Raw genomic sequence first — 12149 nt, forward strand, 5'->3', positions numbered from 1 at the left:
ACACGCAGCGTCCCAGGTCCGACAGCTGCTTGTCCTCTCTCCTCGTAACCATTGCGAGCACCTCGCTGTAGGACTTGCCGCTCGCGTGGACAATGACAGCGTCCGGGCGAGTGCGGCGCGCTGTTCTCGGCTTCCTCGCCACGACCTCCCAGTCGTTTACGGGGATTGCCTGGCTCTCAGGCTTCCGAGCTGGCCTATGCTGCTCCGATGCATCAAGCACCGCCGCTGGCGGCTTCGCACGGGGCTTCTTGGGCGCCCTTGCGCTTTTCTGCTGCGCTGGGCGAGGGGGTGGCGGGGCCAGCACCGGTGCGGGTAATCCCGGCGCATCTGGCTGGCTTAGCCTTCTCCAAGGCTCGGTTTGGGCCGCGGCCTCCTTTTTCCAGGTGGTCACCGTTTGCTGCTCCTTGTCCGCGCTTTTGGTAATCTGGGCGCATTTCCGGCACAGGTTGTTTGCGACCCGGCTCTCCTGCCTGTCGCTGACTCCTGCCGCGGCCGCTCTGCTTGCCGCAAGGATGCTCGAGTGCAGGGTTTTCACCCTGGCAATCATTTCCCTCAGCGGCACGGTGATATGCCGCGTCGACTTATCCATCATTCTCGATGAGACCTCTTGTAATAGATTGCCCATCTCCTGCAGATCCTGCAGGCAGGCTGCCTTCTCTGAAGCCTTGCTCTTCTTCGCCGGCGTAGTTCTCGGTGAGCTAGTCGGGCTAGCCGGGTCCCTCAACCTCTTAGGGGGCGGCGTAGAGCCTGTGCTCTGCCCACCTTCTTGGGCCTCGTACATCGGTGGCGTACGGGAGAGCTTATTGCTCCTCCCGAACGCCGCCTCCTCCTCCTCATCCCTCGGTGCACATGGCGAGCTCGCTAGTGCAGACCTGCCCGCGCAGGGGTTTTCCTCCTCCATATCCGGCTAGTCAGTCCGCGCAGGGCTCCCACGCTGGCCAAGAATTTCCCCCTGGCTCTACGACGGGGGATATACCGCCCCAACTCGGTCCCCGAAGCCCGTTTGCTCGGGACACCGCCTAGGCGGGGAATCGGAAATTGGTCAGATCCGAGACCTTTTTCCGCCTGCCAGCTGCGCGACCTTGCACGGTTCCGGGTTGGCAATTAATAAAATTTATTAATTAATATGTCGATTTAAATTAAAAATTTAAAACGGCACAGGGCGGGAAAGCTTAACCGCAGGCACTTTCCAACACTAAAGTGTGCTGTTAGGCGCGGCTGTACAAGCTCCCGCGGAAGCGTTACACAACACTGGATCAGCTGCGATCAGCTGTGTTTGAGTGCCAAAAAGAAAACGCGGGGAAAGGCTTGTGGAAAGTGGAAAGCAGCGAGAGTGGAAGGCGTCTGCTGGGAAGAGAGGCTGGAGTTCCCCCTCCCCCCTGTCCACCGGTTCCTGAGGCGGCCTGGATTGCCAAAAAACTTTTGGGCGTCCGGGGCCTAGTGGAGCCGAAGCCAGGAACGATCCGGGTACGTACCTGTGTACCTGGGAGTCTCACACTACACTACACGCCTTTTTCAGGATACCTGACACGCTTAACCGGCTTAAAAGGATAATTTAGCGGAGCGCGGTGAAAAACACAACTTCCTCCGAGTAAGTGAGTGTGTGATGTCCCAAGTGTGTGTGTGTATGTGAATCTGTGCGCTTGTCCATTTGTTTTCTGCTACTATCCATTAGTAACAGATGCTACTGCCACTACCAGAGGCAAGTCCAAGTCCCAGCACCCAGCTCCATTTGTAGATCCCCGCATTCAAATGGCATCTATGCATATACGTTGGCGTCGTTTATATATGCGATTTGCGCTCAACAAATACACATGCATATGGGGAAAACATGAAGAACGGTTGGGAAACTGGTCAAGAAGGAGACCAGGGATACACTATATTGAGTGGGTTATATGCTTAAAGTAGGATGGTTATTAGAGAAAAAGATTTTTGTTAAGTTTGGGGATTATCTGACCTAAAAATTAAAGGAATTAAGTATAAAGAAAAGTAACAGCCTTCCACTCGATGTGTTACATAACCGATACCCATCGAAACATACCCTTTGATGACCTCCCAAAAAGGCAACACAAATTTGTATATGGCCAAAAGCATTTGTGCTATTCCAGCCAGCATGTTAATACGGTTTTGGTGCGGCGGCTCCTGGCTCTCCCTCATCCTGCGTGTGGGCATCGCATTCAAACAGTCGCTGAGCACTGACCACTGACTACTGGGCCGTACTGTACACTTGTGTACTAGCGTTTATAGTTCTCCAGCTCTAGCTTATCTCCAGCCCCAAGTTCTGCCAGCTTCTAGGTGTTCCTGGTTGCTCCTTAGGCAGCTTCTTCTTTGGAGGATTTGTGTGTCGCAGCTACGCCTGTGTGTACATCATAAACACGTTTGAGTTATGGCCGCCTCGCCTTTTTATGTGACTTCTGGTGATGTTTAGCCCTCCCTCTCTCTCTCTCTCTCCCTCTGTGCTGGCCATATAACGAGATAAATCATTTTAGACAGCGTCATTAGTTGGCCATAATCATCATGGCCAAGGCAAAGAGGGGGACCTATACTCACAGCACGCGCTCATCTTGATTTTTGATACATTACGTATACGCCACCGACTTTAATCCAAGTCTTCTTGGCTGCGGGAAATGGTAAATTTCTTTTTAATTTGAAGCATTCACTCAAAGTCATAGTCATGTTGGGGATATTAATGCGCGTCCCACATCGTTCATCCGCATCCGAGGCCTCATCCCCTGCATTCCGTTCAGGACTCTCGTCCAGCCAATGACTTATAATTTATGGCGATGGCAGAAGCTGAAGTCTGAAACTGAGGGAGGGTGTGGAAAAAAGGAAAACCATAAAAAAAAGGGAATTTCAGACACTCTTCGAGGGGGAAAAAAAAAAAATAAAATGAAATTTTAAAGGGCTTCCCCCTTAAATTCTATTAAAGACCGAAAAAAAACTTAAGCTGCAGTGATTGATTCTGGTTAGGGTATATACTCTATATATTAGCCTTAATGTATCCCGGCATCGCCAAGGTTGTCTGTTTGTGGACTTAATGGCTTTTTAATTATATTAGCGGCGGTCGATTTCGATTTTGTGCGTCCGCCAAATTCGAGTCAATGAGCCAGCGCATGACTTGCAGGGCGTTCTGCCTTCTGTCCTTTTCCTAAAATTCTCCCTCCTTGTAACCAGGACGGCAGGACCTTAACTCCCTCCATGCCGCACGTCGTAATAATTGCATCATTTGATGTTGTTTGCTGTGCTGCCGCCTTGACAGCCGGGACAAGTGCATTTGTCTCAATGTCTGTAGCTGAAGTTTTTACAGTGAGAGAAATTTGCTTAAAGTTTTAATTTGAGTTTTAAAATTACTTTTATGTTTATTCCATTTCCTCTAAAATGTAATTAAGTTTTTTTTTTTAATTTTGTATAAATATTTTTATTTTTCCGTTATTTGTAATCTATTTTTTTCGATTTATTCAGTGTGCCCGTATATTTTTTCTTCTAGAATTTCATTGATACCGCGCTTTACGCCTATTTTTATATTTAATACTGAAAAATAAAATTTAATTTTATTTATTTATTATCCTTATTTACACTTATAATTTATTTTAAATTATATTAATATTTTGCATGTTTTTTTTAAATTTTATTTTAATTTTTTAATTTTTTTTATATACTATCTGAATATTTTCTAGTTTTTTTTTTAATTTTTATAATTTTTTTCTATTCTTCTTTTAAGAAAATATGTTAAACCCACAAAAATTCTAAATTATATATTAAATTCTAAAAAATTATATACCCAATTTCAAACTTTAATTTCTTGCTAAAATTCTCTCAGTGTTTATGCACGGATACTTCCTGTTGGCTCCTCCTATTCCTCCCACTGACACATCCTGCTCCTGCTTGACTCCATGTGTGGCATCGGCGGAGGCACACTAACATATGCTAATAGCAATTTGTGGTAATGAAGTTGATTAACATTGCAGCCAGGAGTGACAACAACAACAACAACAGAGGCAGGAACACGACGCGGAGACAGCTCTCGCTGGCTCCTTGCTCTCCTTGGTAATTAAATTCATGCACTGCCGCTTGCATCTCATTCAATCTCAGCTCCATCCGTGATCCCGTTCCGCGCTGCTACGGAAATTGCATTGAACCTGGCCATATCCATAAAGGCCTGCGCCAGATGACCACCGCCTCATGTTGTTCTCTCCTCATTTCCCTTTGACATTTGCTCCTCCACCTGCTGGCTTCTGAGTCCTAGAAATTGATGGGCTCTGTTCACCTGGACTCTCCAGCATATCGAATGGCAATTATGGAAAGTACCTAAGTAGCATATATACACTGAACAAAACTTCCCGTCATGTGGAACATTAAGACCATACAATGTTTAATTGACAACGAAAAGTAGCCAGAACTGTAAAATTCAGCTAATTGTTTTAATTTATTTTTTAGGTGTACGTGATTACATAAATGTAGAGGTAATTCTCCAATATCGACTGAAACATTTTTACTTTTGTACAACATTTGCATTCAAAGTGAAACTGACAAGAAGGAAAGCTATCTTTTGTTGTTTTATTTAATTTTTATTTACTCAAGATTTAACTTCTTAATTAAAGTTTCGTTTTTCAAGGATGTTTTTTAATCTAATTTCCTTCTAATAAATAATTTAAATTTTAAGATTACACCAGAAGTGCAGATAATCCTTGTAATAAAACCTTTATAATAACATATTTCTGAAAAGTAAGGAACATCCCATTTTTTAATAAATTCATTGTAAGGAGTTATTATTGTAAAAAATATAACTTTATTTAAAACGATAAATACGAATTTTAATAAATTTCATTGTCCGCCTGGCATATAAAATATAGATCGTAATTACATTTGTAGTTCCCCATTCTGCCTTTATCCAAATAGACGCAGTTAAACTTATGACTTATGTCGCTTGGTTCTCCCTCAAAATGTATCGTTAAATATCAATTTTCCTCTACGAATGGAAATTAATGCTCTTTTTACTTATAAATATATATATTTTTAAACATTTTCCCACACATTGTGTATCGATTAATATCGATTTTTATAATACTCATGTCTAGATTCTCCTTTTTTATTAATTTTTTTCCTAGTATTTTCTAAATTTTAAAAAACAATAATTAAAATTTCAGATTAATAAAAACAGTATCAATATAAGAAATTAATGCTTTTCAACCATTTTCTATTCGATCGAATAATCCGTTTGGAATCTGCAAGGGTATAAAAATGTATTTTTTCACTTTTTAAAAATATTTTAGGCAACTTGAAAATTCTCTCTCTATCCTCGTCCTATAATTTTTGTTTGTTGACTTTTAGCCCGCAACGATGGCGCATTTTTAATGCAATTATAAAACAACGAAAAACAAGAAAAAACGGAAATATCGCAAAATTGCATTTAATAATGCAACAAAAATATTCCATAATTTAGTTACTCAACTCCCAAGTTGATTTAATTTTACACAAAAGCTTCAATAATGCGGCGAATCAAAGTGCATTTAATACGATAATTCAAATGTGTGTGTATATATATATATATATAAATATATATAGAACGGGATAATAAAATATGGCCCATGACGGACGCAAAAAGTCCGCTGGCACGGACAATGCTACCCTGTGCCGCCGGAACCGGAAACGTCGCACGGATGCTGCACAAAAGTCGAGAGCACAAAAGGATGAATGATATGCCAGGCAACCCCACTTAATTTTCAGAATGCAGCTTCATATGTATATATTTATTTGAGATCTATTAATGACAGGGAGAAGGGAAGAGAAAGGCCGACTATCTGGCTGATAATTCAATTTGAAACTCGGCAGGGGGAAGAGGCAGGTGGAAGAGGCCTTTGAATGCAAATGAAATGCAGTCCAAGGGTAGGTAAAGCAGAATTTATAGTTTTGCAAGCGTGAATTATAATTCAATTTTAAAGAAAAAAATTATATTTTAAATATTTGTAAGTATTTTTTTATAAAACATTAACAAAACATTAAGATTTATAAAAAAAAAGGTATAACTTTCACTTGTCAAAAGTATTTAAAAATGCAATAATCTTGTATAATATTTTTAAAATTTATTCTATGATATTTAACTTATATTTAAATTAACCAGTAATTGCCTTAAACTATTTATTTAAATTTTAAATTAATCCTCAAGGGCCACTTTCCAGAATTATAGAAGAAATTAAATGGAATTTGTACCTTCTAAAAACAAATATGCCATAAAAAATAACATACATACATAGAACCTTTCGTAAGGTAAAAATGGATTAATTAATTTTAATAAATTTTATTTTATTTTTAATAATAACTTAACTTTCACTTAAATAATAATGATTTGGCTTAGAAATTCCTCTTTGGCATCAGCTTAAATTTCAGACTAAATTTCATTATTAATTATTATTTTCTGTGCATATATAAATAAATAAAAAGCTTCTGTTCATAATTAAGTATATATTCTTAGCTGCTAAAAAATATTAAAATTTTTTGAAATTGTAAATAATATAATAAGTGCCTCAAATTAAACAAAATAATCATTTGATATCTTTAACTCTATTTTACTTTTCGTTTGCCTCACGCGGCCATCCCTAGAAGTCGCATCCCCATGAAGTCTCCCCTCTTCAACCCTCCAACCCTCCACCTTTTCCACTCCCTCCCCCCCGCCTGGCTTTATTGCATGCAATTAAGTTCAATAAAGTGATGCAACGCATCCGCTGATGGAGCCTGGCGCAAAGGATTTGTTCTTCGCAGGATGCTGAATGCTGGCTTTGCCTTTGCCTGCAATTGTTGTTGTTATTGTTGCTGCTGTTGTTGTTGTTGTTGCGTAATTAACGAAAGTGGGCTTGCGGCGTAAAAAGGGTGTAGGGGGGGGGGGGGGGTATAGGAAGCGAGTAGGCGTGGCCAGCCGGAGCTCATTTACACGATCCAGCTGCATAATGAGCGCCATATGCCATCGCGGATGCGTTGCCATGCGGTTTTTATCGCTGCCACAGAGACGCAGAAGTATGTATACACTGAAAAAAATTGCAATAAACACAAAAAATATATATATTTTTAATGAAAATAAAGAATACATTTCTAGTTTAATTCAATTAAAAATAGTTTTAAAATAAAATAAAAATATTTTCTCTAAGATATATCTTAAATAAGAACAAATTCAAGTTTTCTACAATTTAAAATTACAAATATATTTGTTTTAGTGTTTTAAAAAAAAGCAGCTGAATGCCTAAATTTAATTAAAGTCACCAGCGAGTGTCCGTTGATGCAAGGGGATTGTTATCCTTGGTCCTTGGGTCCTTCTAATTCGATTAACAATCAACGAAAACTGTGGAAAACAAATAAACTTCAGGGGTGGGGCGGCAAGGAGGGGCCACCATTGACCCCAAAGTAATGGCATAATTAAATTGACGGCAAACAGCCGGTCTCCAGCATGCTGTGTGTGTTGGCCAAAGGAACTGATAAATTCCAATGTCCTTTGCGGCTCCTGTGGCTGCTTGTTGTTGTTGTTGTTCTTGTTGTTGTTGCGGCGGAGGCCCTAGTGTCATCTGGCAGCTAAAAAATATATCCAAAAATTTGGATACCAACTCTCGCGTGTAAAACTCCGTTGTTAACATGCAAATTTACATGGATGATGCCACACACGGTGTGGAATGCGGCAGCAACAGGTGATAGATGACAAATGGCAGCATAGAATAGCAACTAAGATTTTTTTTTATGATAATTGGAATGTAGATTGGGGGATTTTGTAGATTTTATCGTATCTGAAAAGTGCTCTAGTGTTTTAGCTTAAACTGTAAGATAAGATAAAATAAGATGCATAACGGGCTTGCTTACAGGGATTAACTAGAGCTGGGAAAAAGTCGATGACAACATCGATTATGATTCTTTCTATCCTTGAAAAAAAAAACTTGAGATTAAAGATTTAAGTCTTAAGTAAATCATTAAAAAAAAATATATATATATATAAGTATTTAGGTATTTTTGGGATACAAATTACTCTTGGAATATCTCTTCATGCCTGTTGGGTTGCCAAATAATTGAATTCTCTTAAGCGAAAGGTTTTTTTTATGTGTATTTATGGCACTGAGGTTCTTCTCCGTGAAAGATTTGAATATATGTACAATACGACCACTCAGAATTAGATCATCGCTATAAAGAGCTCTTATCAATCCCAACTTTGGCCGGCTGATTTTTCGGAAGCCTTCGCGTGTTTTCGGGAATCCGTTGATAAGAGACAGACTTTCACCTTCACCCATGAACCCCTGATTTACGTCACGCGGCTTAAACAGAGCTCTTAGTTACAAACTGCACTGTATTTTTAGTGCTAAACTAATTAATAAATAAATTGTAATTTATTTTTTGGGTAATATAGCTATTGTTATTAATATTAATATATTCTAAAAATTAATTTTGAAGTTTAAGTAACAAGGGTACAATTCTTGCTTGTCAATTTATTTTTTAGTTATTATTATTAATTTAATTGAAGCTGAGAATCATGAAAATTAATTCAACAAAAATGTTTTGGGGGAAAACTAGAGTAAATCCTTTTCAAAGGGCTACAGGTAAGTCTACAGTCCTGATTTAGCCACAGCATTCAAAGGGGAATTTCAAAGATTAGCTGAGGTTTTGAACCGCCGCCCATTCATGCATTGTTCGGGTTCCTCCCCAAATAAATGTTGAGCTAATTTTGTTTGGCATTTGGAAAATGCCGCCGGGACAGAGAGCTTTCCTTGGCCAGGCTTTTCCTTCCCTTCCTGCTGCTGCTGCTGCTCCTGCTGCTGCATTCAGAGTTCAGAATTGGATTAGGGCTGGGGCGTAATAAGCATAACGTTAATTGAGTATGGTAATTCACTTAACCGAAGCCGAGGCGGGGTGGAGAGCCACCTCCCTGGGCCATTTAATTTTGCTGCATTTATCGCTGGCTGTTAATCTTAAACGATTTTGCTGCGCCCGGCCAGCGTCCGGCGGGAAATCTGGGCAAGAGATTCATCATGTTTGCCTACAACTCAGTGTCCAAGTAGTTGCTCCGCGGGCAAACAGAAAAGAGGAGCAACTGCAGGAGACGCCTCCGCCAGCAGCAGCAGCAGCAGGAGCAGGACATTTTTAATTAAATTGCATTTCCGCTTGGGAAATTTTTTATGAAGCTACAAAAAAGCAGCGCGGGGAAAGTCTTCGTCTCTTCGTTCCTCGTTTTTTTGTGGAAGAGAACGCGTAGGCAGCCGCGGAGAAAGCATTTTCCTTTTGTGCTTATTTTTATGCCGCCTCAGTTTTGCGACCACGCCCACACGGCCCTGACACACTGCGAAAAAATTGGTTTGTGAAAATATAACTAATATTGCCTTGGTTTTTATATATTTTATAAAAAAAAATGTTTAAAAACAGACACTTAATATAAATAATTATTAAAATAAATATTAAATAAAATTATGTAAATAATTTCTGTAATAAAAGTAATAAAATAGAAATTAGAGTAATTTTCTAGTTTAAAAAATTAAATGAATTTTAATTTTTAAAAATAAAGTTAATTAGAGTAATGTTATAGTTTAAAACAATCAAATTATAATTAAATAATTAATTTAAATTTGATTTTTAATTAACTTGATTTTTATTTAATTTTAGTTGAATTAAATATAAATTAAATTAAACATAATTGAATCAAAATTATTTAAAAATCTAATTCAAATTAATTTAATATTTAATACTTTTAATTTTTAATGTGTTTAATTTAATTATTTAATCCGATAAATAAAATGTTTAATTAATTGTAACCTAAATAATTTTAATTTAATTTTTTTAATTAATTTAATTTTAAATTTATTCCAATTTAATTAATTTTAATTTTTTTTTTAAACTAGATATTTACTCTAATTTTTATTTTATATTTTTTATTACAAATATTTATGATTTCTAAAAAATATCTACAAAAGTCATTTTTAATGATTTTTAATTTTTTAACAAGTTAACAATAAAATAAATTGAAATTCAATATTTAAAAAAAAAATTAAAATAAATTAAATTTCTTTATGTATACATTTTATATAATATTCATTTTATATCCCCTTAAATATTTGTAGGTATTTTAAGATATCTGATACTTTTGAAACCCATTTTCTTGCAGTGTTTTCCACGCAATCACAGTAGTTTTGCGCCTGCGGTAAGCTCGGACGGATACGGATACGGTTGCTGATAAGGAGATGGCGTTGGGATGATGCTGGGGCACAAACAACAAGCAAAAGAAAGAGAAAGAGAGAGGACGACCGGGGGGCATAGAAGCTGCTGGCTCGCGTGTAATTCAATTTTTTTCCCGCTGGAACCTCTCCCCCAGCCCCCAGACCCTCCCAGCAACCAACAATTCCAACAAAGAAGCATTTATTTTGCGCCCGGCTTTGTATGCGCTTTTCTTTGTTGCACACAAAACTCAATATCCCGACTTGATGTCCTTTGTAATGCATCCGCTTTCGGCTGACGAGCGAGCGGACTGACTGAAGGACGAAGGACGCAGGACGCAGGACGCAGGACGACGACGAGTGAAAAAGCAACTGACTGTAAATCTGCCTGCAGCAGAGGCAGCGCCAGTTGACATGCCAACCGGAGACGGACTGGCTGGCAAAAGGAAGAAGCAGGAACAGAGGAGCTGTTCCAGGACCTGCGAAAAGAACAGGACCAAGAATCGAGAATTGAGCGAAGCAGTGGCTTTAACATCAAACTTAATGACTTTGGCCAAAAGCTAAATTGCACAAAGTGTTCCCTTAGCCCCCTCGCTTCCCTCTGCAATCAACGGGCAGCGGCTTTTAGGGCCATTAGCCAGTTTTCCTAGCACATGTTACTACCTCCCATCCCCCCCAATTGGCCCAACACTGAAAGGCCTTGGGATTGGTTAATACTATTTTGATTTCAGATTTATGCTGTACATTTTTAATTAACCCTTTAGGCCCCACTTATTACATTATTTACAATTTAAAAAAATAATAAATATAATAATACATACATTTAAATATTTGTTAGTCGTTAAGAATTTCGTATAGAAGCTTTGAATGATCTCAGAAGCTTTTAATAGTACTTTTTATTTGAGTTTAGAAGGCACAAATCACTCTACAAAAAAAATTTTCATTGAATTTCTTTCATAATTGTGGTATTAGAGGGTTTAACTCTACGTTTAGCTAATTTAAAATCTATTTTTTATGTTTTATAAGGGCGGCACAGGGCGTGGCCAAATGTAAAAAATTACTGGATCATTCTGCAAGTTGTAAGATTCTTGTTACCAAATTCGGCGGCTGTAGCTCTTAAGGTCTTTGAGATATAAGGGTTTATTCTGGTTAACGGACAAATGCATTGACGGACAAATGCATTGACGGACAAACGAAAATTAAAAAAATATTATATCTCTTTATTTGCTTGTTATATCTAGTGTAAGTTTTATTAATAAAACTTTTATCAATACTTACCAATTTATTTGCGCAACTTTTAAAAATTCTTAAATTTAAATATTTAAAGTAATTGACAACTTTTTTTTTGCAGTGCACAAGCGTATGTGTATGTGCTTTTTTTTCTGTTAGTTTAAATTCCACTAAGCCTGGGTACTCTGGCTACCATTTGACCCACATTAAAATCAAATTACAGGCCAAAAATGTTGCTGGAATTTCAATTACAACAATTCGCCTGCACATGTGGCGCAGGATCGCAAAGGATTCCCGAAAATCAGTTTGCGAAATGAGGCTTAGTTATGGGATCGCCTCTAATTACAAATTCTTACGCGCCAGTAATTTTTTTATACCGAAATTAAACAAGAAAACAAATCAAAACTTACAGTAAAGCCTGCGTAATCTCTACCCATTCGAATCCGTTTTTTATTGTTTTTTCCTGCTATGATTTTTTGCTAATTTGGTGGAAAACATGCCTAAAAAAACAACAACAATTTAAATAACATAAAACAGCCGAGTCGATCTAGCCATGTCCGTCTCTTTGAATAAAACTAAAGAGTCAGATCAATTCAATAATTTATAATTTATTTTATGTAACTAAATAAATAAATATTCATATTTAATATTCATTTAAAATATAGCAAAAAACATAGAAATAAAAACGTAATTTAAAAATTAATAAATTTAAGCCGCGTGACGTAAATCAGTGGTTATTAGGTG

General features: G+C 37.9%; 1 long non-coding RNA gene across 9 annotated transcripts; it reads left to right on the forward strand.

Moving 5' to 3' along the window:
* The first annotated feature begins 1254 nt into the window (after window positions 1-1254).
* Window positions 1255-11144, forward strand: LOC108079685 (uncharacterized). Of its 9 annotated transcripts, XR_011445534.1 has the most exons (5): window positions 1255-1467; window positions 1520-1591; window positions 3821-4047; window positions 4438-4463; window positions 5332-5346. It is a non-coding gene; the product is annotated as an uncharacterized lncRNA (long non-coding RNA). The 9 variants fall into 9 exon arrangements; XR_011445533.1 differs by lacking the exon at window positions 5332-5346 and having other exon boundaries at window positions 1257-1467; window positions 4438-5301; XR_011445532.1 differs by lacking the exons at window positions 4438-4463; window positions 5332-5346 and adding an exon at window positions 4158-4424 and having other exon boundaries at window positions 1257-1467.
* Window positions 11145-12149: the final 1005 nt, after the last annotated feature.

Source organism: Drosophila kikkawai, chromosome 2L (assembly GCF_030179895.1).
Source record: "Drosophila kikkawai strain 14028-0561.14 chromosome 2L, DkikHiC1v2, whole genome shotgun sequence".
Taxonomy (NCBI): domain Eukaryota; kingdom Metazoa; phylum Arthropoda; class Insecta; order Diptera; family Drosophilidae; genus Drosophila; species Drosophila kikkawai.